At 40.8% G+C, this 6,000-nt stretch overlaps 1 protein-coding gene and 1 long non-coding RNA gene across 3 annotated transcripts in view; one reads left to right on the top strand and one right to left on the bottom strand.

Annotated features, from left to right (window-relative positions):
- Window positions 1-1,448: 1,448 nt before the first annotated feature.
- Window positions 1,449-6,000, top strand: part of nutf2 (nuclear transport factor 2) — a 52,082-nt gene continuing 47,530 nt past the window's right edge. Inside the window, exon 1 of one of the 2 annotated variants that reach the window (XM_048546259.2) lies at window positions 1,449-1,582. The gene's annotated coding sequence lies outside the window, so the exon portion shown is untranslated. Of the gene's footprint in view, window positions 1,583-1,801; window positions 1,947-6,000 lie in introns of those variants that run through there. The other variant, XM_048546260.2, reaches the window with a different exon arrangement.
- LOC125459643 (uncharacterized) overlaps window positions 2,408-6,000 on the bottom strand; it is a 69,784-nt gene continuing 66,191 nt past the window's right edge. Inside the window, exon 5 of the long non-coding RNA XR_007249069.1 lies at window positions 2,408-2,682. This is a non-coding gene — a long non-coding RNA (uncharacterized LOC125459643). The remainder of the gene's footprint in view (window positions 2,683-6,000) is intronic.

The raw sequence follows: 6,000 nt of genomic DNA, 5'->3' as shown, positions 1-6,000 counted from the left end.
TGTATGGAACAAGCTGCCAGAGGTGGTGATGGAAGCTGTTGCAATTACAACATTTAAAAGGCATCTGGATAGGTATAGGACTCAGAGGTGTTTAAGAGGGATATAGGCCAAATGGGACTAGATTAATTTAAGATAGCTAGTCGGCACGGACAAGTTGCACTGACAGGTCTGCTTCTGAACTGTATAACACTGTTACTCTATGCGTTCAGCTCTTTAAGCCCTGAACTATTGAACTAACCTCAATAATACCACTCTCTTCTCCTTTAAGATATCCCTTAAGGCCTAGTTCTTTGGAAGAAAACTTTGGTCACCTGCCCAAATATTTTCTTCTTCTTCGGTTCATTGAAGCATGTTTACTTGATAGCACTTGTCAAAGCACTTTGGGATGTTTATCTTCATCATTGGGAATAACTTCAGTCATTCTGAGGTTTAAGAAAGGCTCTATATAAATTTCAATCTTTTCATATTGAAGACCTTATGTCCCACTTTAGTATTTTTTGGTCGATATAACCATTCAACACAGAGGCAAAGGTTTTCATATGGACCAAAACTGCACTGACATTATTTATCATTCATATATACTTATTTGACACTACAGCAACACAATACATTTAATTTTTAAAAACAGTTTCCAGTATGACTTTCTTCCTATGTCTCCTAAATAAGTTGACTTATACTGAGTTGCAGATGCCCATTATTCTCCTCCATTTTCTCCATATATAAAATATATAAAAACCACATTCAAAATTAGCGACTTGCCATTTCTGTATGATTCAAGCAGCAGTTTGCTATTGAAACATAACAGACTTCATTAAAATTGAAATCACTGAGGGCATTTTTCGGAGAAGATTGGACTGAGGGACTTTACAAAAACCCTCAAATCTTACATACGCAACTCGGACGTTCACTGGGTTACCAGGATGAGCTGCACTGAATTTAAAGTACATAAAACGGAACAGCTTTCATTTGCTTTTAAGGCTATTCGATTGAAACTGATGAAAATAACTCGGCACAGATTCTTTAACGAAGTGAAAATAAAAAGATACCGGAAATTTAAGATTCAAATGTCCTCTACAATACATACAAAGGCATCAAATATTTAGCTGCTATGCCATACAGGCCTGTAACTATCCCCAGTTTGTATTTACTAGGTTATGAATTGTTGAGCACGGTGAAATTCAAAGGGATCGATTGGGACAAAAGCTTAAAAACAAGGTTGACTCTACATGCTTCCAAATATTTATTTCTTGAACGTAAAAGGTTAAAATCAAGTCTACTCCCAACTTAACACTTACACCATCCAAATCTATCCCCCACTTTCTTACAAACGCTCCCACATACGTGCACTTGTATTGCACTGTAGATATTGTAGTTCCTTCACTCACCCAGTCTCGACTCTGAGGTTTTGACAGGACTACAGATACCGTGGTGCAGTGCGCTGCGTCCCGCCACGAGCATGCGTCCTCCCGCAGCGGCCCCTTTGGTTCCACCTACTTCCCCTCCCCCCAACGCAGGGGCTGGGAGGGGCCTGGAGCCGTTGGTCGCCATACTGCGATCAGCCGGAGTTTGGGGCGCTTTGGGGGTAAGTGTTTGTTCCCCCTCCCTTCTTTTCGATAATTCGCCGAAGCGTTCTGATGGTCAGGATCTGAAATGGCGGCGAAGCGGGGGAGGGTCCGGAATGAGAGTCGTGCAGGCGGATTTATTGGGTGCGCTGCGCACATGACAATGCGGTGTGAGGCGGCCGCTGTGTCGACTCGAACGGATGGAGGGGGGCTTTGGGCCTGGCTTGATTAAGGGGCGGGTGCTGTAAATGGAAGAAAAAGGCAGATATCTTTAGGCTAAATGATGGCGGCATGCACCTTGGTCGGGAGTCTATGCGCAGTGATCTCTCCCCGGGATCCAGGTGCGAGAAAGACAGGCGGGCCACCAGTAACAGGCTGCCGGCGGTAATGACGCTGCGCTTTTCGCTATTAAGTTTGAATTTCTTTTGAAAGAACCGGACGAACGTGAGGGAACGGCCTCTTGCGCCTTCCCTGTGGTTTGTCGGATGGAGAAAGTGACTTAGGAGTTATCCCCGTTCAAACCTGGGCTCATCTCAGCTCTCAATTTAAATTCCCCCACCCTTTCCCTTATTGCAATGCTGCCCTCTTACTCGTCCTGTTTAAGGGAATGATTTAGACAATCTTACCTCTGTTTGACGATCGAAGACTAGACTCTCCGATTTTTCAGTCTCATCGCCAATCGCTATCTCGCTCAATTCCCCCTCCCCACCCCGCGGTTCGTTTGTTTAAAACCAATTATTTAATGCTGAAATAAATGAATAAGATTCTGCTGATTTTTATTAGAACTTTTATTTTCCTTTTAGCGTGATCACATCACTGCAAGAAGCCTGCCGTTCATACTCCCGTGGGCTGTTGCTGAATTTTCACTTTCCCATCTGTAATTCGTTTTATTTTAAAGTACAATGCATTGAATGTACTCTAATGCTTAGGGGTTTTCTTGCGCACTTTGTTTTTCCAGTTATCGACAATTCACCCGAAGTCTACAGTAAACTTGGATAAGTGAAGTATGTTTAAATATCTGTAGTTGTAGCTTCCTCTTGATCTTCGGAAGTTCTACGCCGCTCAGTATAATGTGACTTTTTTCAGGGTTGGTTGCCTGACGTTGCTTATTAGAAGACAACTGTCGAGACAAGAAATAGTTAATGGCGAAGAACAATAATTTATCCATTTTGATCTTATTCTGTAAATGATTCCTTGATGATTTTTCTAAAAAAAATGACTATTTGACCTTTTTTTCCTCTACTCAGAACTAAAAGTTAAATGAGGGCATTATCAGTGAATTTAATTAATTAGATTTACATTTTATTTCAGGTAGTATTTGCCTATTACCACCTATCAGCTACTTTCTGACTAGTAATATTCGTAATTTCCTCTGGAATTCTTTGACTTTTGTCATATGTTTTCCTTTTACCAGTTTCACTACTTTACCATTTTGCTCTAGTATCTAGCTAGACTGTAAAATTTGTAACCGGTAGGTTAATTATTACTTTTGGGCTTTGGTTTAATTTGGTATAGGCAAATGTGTAAGCATGAGATTTCAGAAGGATGAAAAAGGATGCTTGCAAGATCAGAAGTTAGAGTTATGAAATGGGAAGGAATAGATGGACTGTTTCAAATTTGAAGCTGCGTTTGGAGCATATGCACATAAATGTGTGTAGTGATGCTCTGAGGAAATTTGTCTTGGTTCCAGATTTTTTGTGATAATGTTAGGTGAATAAATCCTTTTGGATGGATTCAGCATTTAGAGATAATAGCATTTCCCTGTTCACTATCATGACTGACATTTGTTGCCTATCTTTAATTGACCTGTGGTGATGGAACTGTTTGAGTTGGAGTTCACATTAAGCTGCTGGAGTGCTGTATCGGTGGGATCTGTGAATGAGAGACTACCCTCACTCAGGGATTCTCTGATTCTAGTCCAAGATGGTGGCAGAGTAGGATGCTCAGCTGGAGCTTCTGTGCCCCGCCTGTTCTTTTTCTTTCTTTTCTTTTTTCAAGCTTCTAACAACTTTCTCAGGTGAATGGAGGTGCAATTCCTGAACCGGAGGGCGGCGCGGGAAGACGGATCCCGATTGGAGGCTGTTGTGGGGTGGGAGATGTAGCCTTGAGTTTTAAAACTTGGTGTGGTCAGGCGACTTTGCCCAGTGTGGTTTGGAGGCCAAGTGCTGGCATGGACTTGGGTGAAAAGGACTGTAATACAAGTTAACAAAGTGTGGAGCTGGATGAACCCAGCAGGCCAAACAGCATCTCAGGAGTAAAAAAGCTGACATTTTGGGCCTAGACCCTTCATCAGATGGGCCTTCTGATGAAGGATCTAGGCCTGAAACGTCAGCTTTTGTAATCCTGAGATGCTGTTTAGCCTGCTGTGTTCATCCAGCTCCACACTTCGTTATCTCGGATTCTCCAGCATCTGCAGTTCCCATTATCACTAATACAAATCCTTTTTTATTTCTTTGTTTTATTCTTATGTGGACTTTTATTTATTCTTTCAGTTTTGTACTAAATACTTAAGTATCTGGACCTAGGTATCTTGTACCTAAGACGCATCATAAGTTGTGACATTTCAAACTTTCATTGTGTTCCTTTTGAGTGCACGTGACACTAAAGGTGATTCTGATTGTAATTGCTTTCAAAATGGGTGAATCACAAATGAGTCACTGTCTGGGCCTGTACGTCGGTAATCCACATGACTCTGAGAGTGGAGTTTTAGGGCCCTTAATCTTCCTGACATTTGAGAAAGATAGGGATAGAATATAAAGTGGGGAGGATAACGACAGAATAAATCCAATATGCTAATTTAGCTCTGGAGGTGGATGATGCATTTGAGCAGGCAAAAGGCTTTTAATAGTTTAAAGCTGAGGAACTTTGCTGTATATAATGTAGGCCTTCAAATGGTGGAAATCAAATTTATTGAGGAAAGTTTACGCAATGAAAAGGTTACTGAAGGCTTGTTAGAATAGTGTCTATTGGAAGAAGTTGGAATCAATTATTACACAAGTAATTGTGCATTTCAGAGAAAAATAATCAAGCAGAGTCAGCATGGCTGCATGATTATGTCAGACTAATTGAGACGTTTCTCAAAAAAACTCAATCAGTGGATAAAGGGGAAACCAGTAGATATATTGCATTTGGATTTTTAGGAAGCCAATCAACCCTTGAGGTTAAGACGTAAGATGAGAGCCATTGGTGTTGGAGGTAGAAAATCTGTGGGTGGAGATTGGATAATGGGCAGAAAACAGCTAGTGGGGATAAAGGAATCTTTCACAGGTTAGCAACTTGTGACCAATGGGTTCCAAATGGATTAGTGCTGGGACCATGACTATATTTACAAGATATAAAAATGATTTGAAGGAAAGAAGCAAACTTACTCTGGCCAAATTTGCAGATTGCACAAAAATAGATGGTAAGGCAAGTTATGAGAGGGGCACAGTTTACAGAGAGATTGGTAGGTTAATTTGAGAAATTAAGTATTTTGTGGGCAAATGTGAAGTTCACTTTGGAAGGGACAACAAAGGAATAGGGTATTATTTAATTGCAGAACGCAACAATACAAAGGGACTTGTGTTACTTGTGCATGAAACAGAAAGATAGCACAGGTGCAGCAGATAAATAGGAAGGGTAATGGTATGTTGGCCCTTCTTTCAACAGTGTTTGGAGTATGAGAGTAGGGAGTCTTGCTGTAACTAGTACATGGTGCTGGTGAGACCATATGTGGAGTACTGTCAGCAGTTTTGGTCCAATTATTTAAGGAACATGTTTTCATGGGAAACAGTGAAGGTTCACTCGGATGATCCCTGAGTATGGAGGAATTGTCTTATGAGCAAAGGCTAAACAGTTTGGACTCTATTCACTAGAGTTTAGAAGAATGAGAGGTGATCTCATTGAAACTTGGGATTCTTACGTGGCTTGACAAGACGTTTCACATGGCAGTATCTAGGATCAAAGGGGTACCAATTTAACAATCAGATGAGGAATTTGTGCTCTGAGGATTGACACTTTGGAACCCTTTGCAATAGAGTTGTGTGGGCAGAGGCTGTATATTTCAGGTTTAAATAGGTTTTTGAGGGTATTAGGGGTAACTCTAAGGAAGATGGAGATGAGGCTTGTTAGATCAGCTGTGATCCTATTGAATGGTGGCAGAGGTTCAAGGGACTGAGCAATGTACTTCTGTTCCTATTTCAAGTCCAGTATCCTTGAAGTTTCTATTTTTGTTTTGCATGAAATTGGACTTGGGGCTATCTTTTGCAATAGGCAAAACACTGGGTACCAATAAAAGGAATAGGATTAAAATTTGGTGCTTCCTGAGCAATTATGTTGTTAAATCACAAACTGATCCTCCTTTTAGTTCAAAAACAGAAGTTGTTGGAAAAGCTCATCAGGTTTGGCAGCATTTGTTTTTAAAAAAAATCAGAATTAATGTTTGGTGACCCTTCCTCAG

This window comes from Stegostoma tigrinum, chromosome 16, assembly GCF_030684315.1.
Source record: "Stegostoma tigrinum isolate sSteTig4 chromosome 16, sSteTig4.hap1, whole genome shotgun sequence".
Lineage (NCBI taxonomy): Eukaryota > Metazoa > Chordata > Chondrichthyes > Orectolobiformes > Stegostomatidae > Stegostoma > Stegostoma tigrinum.
This window is presented reverse-complemented; position numbering and strand designations above follow the sequence as displayed.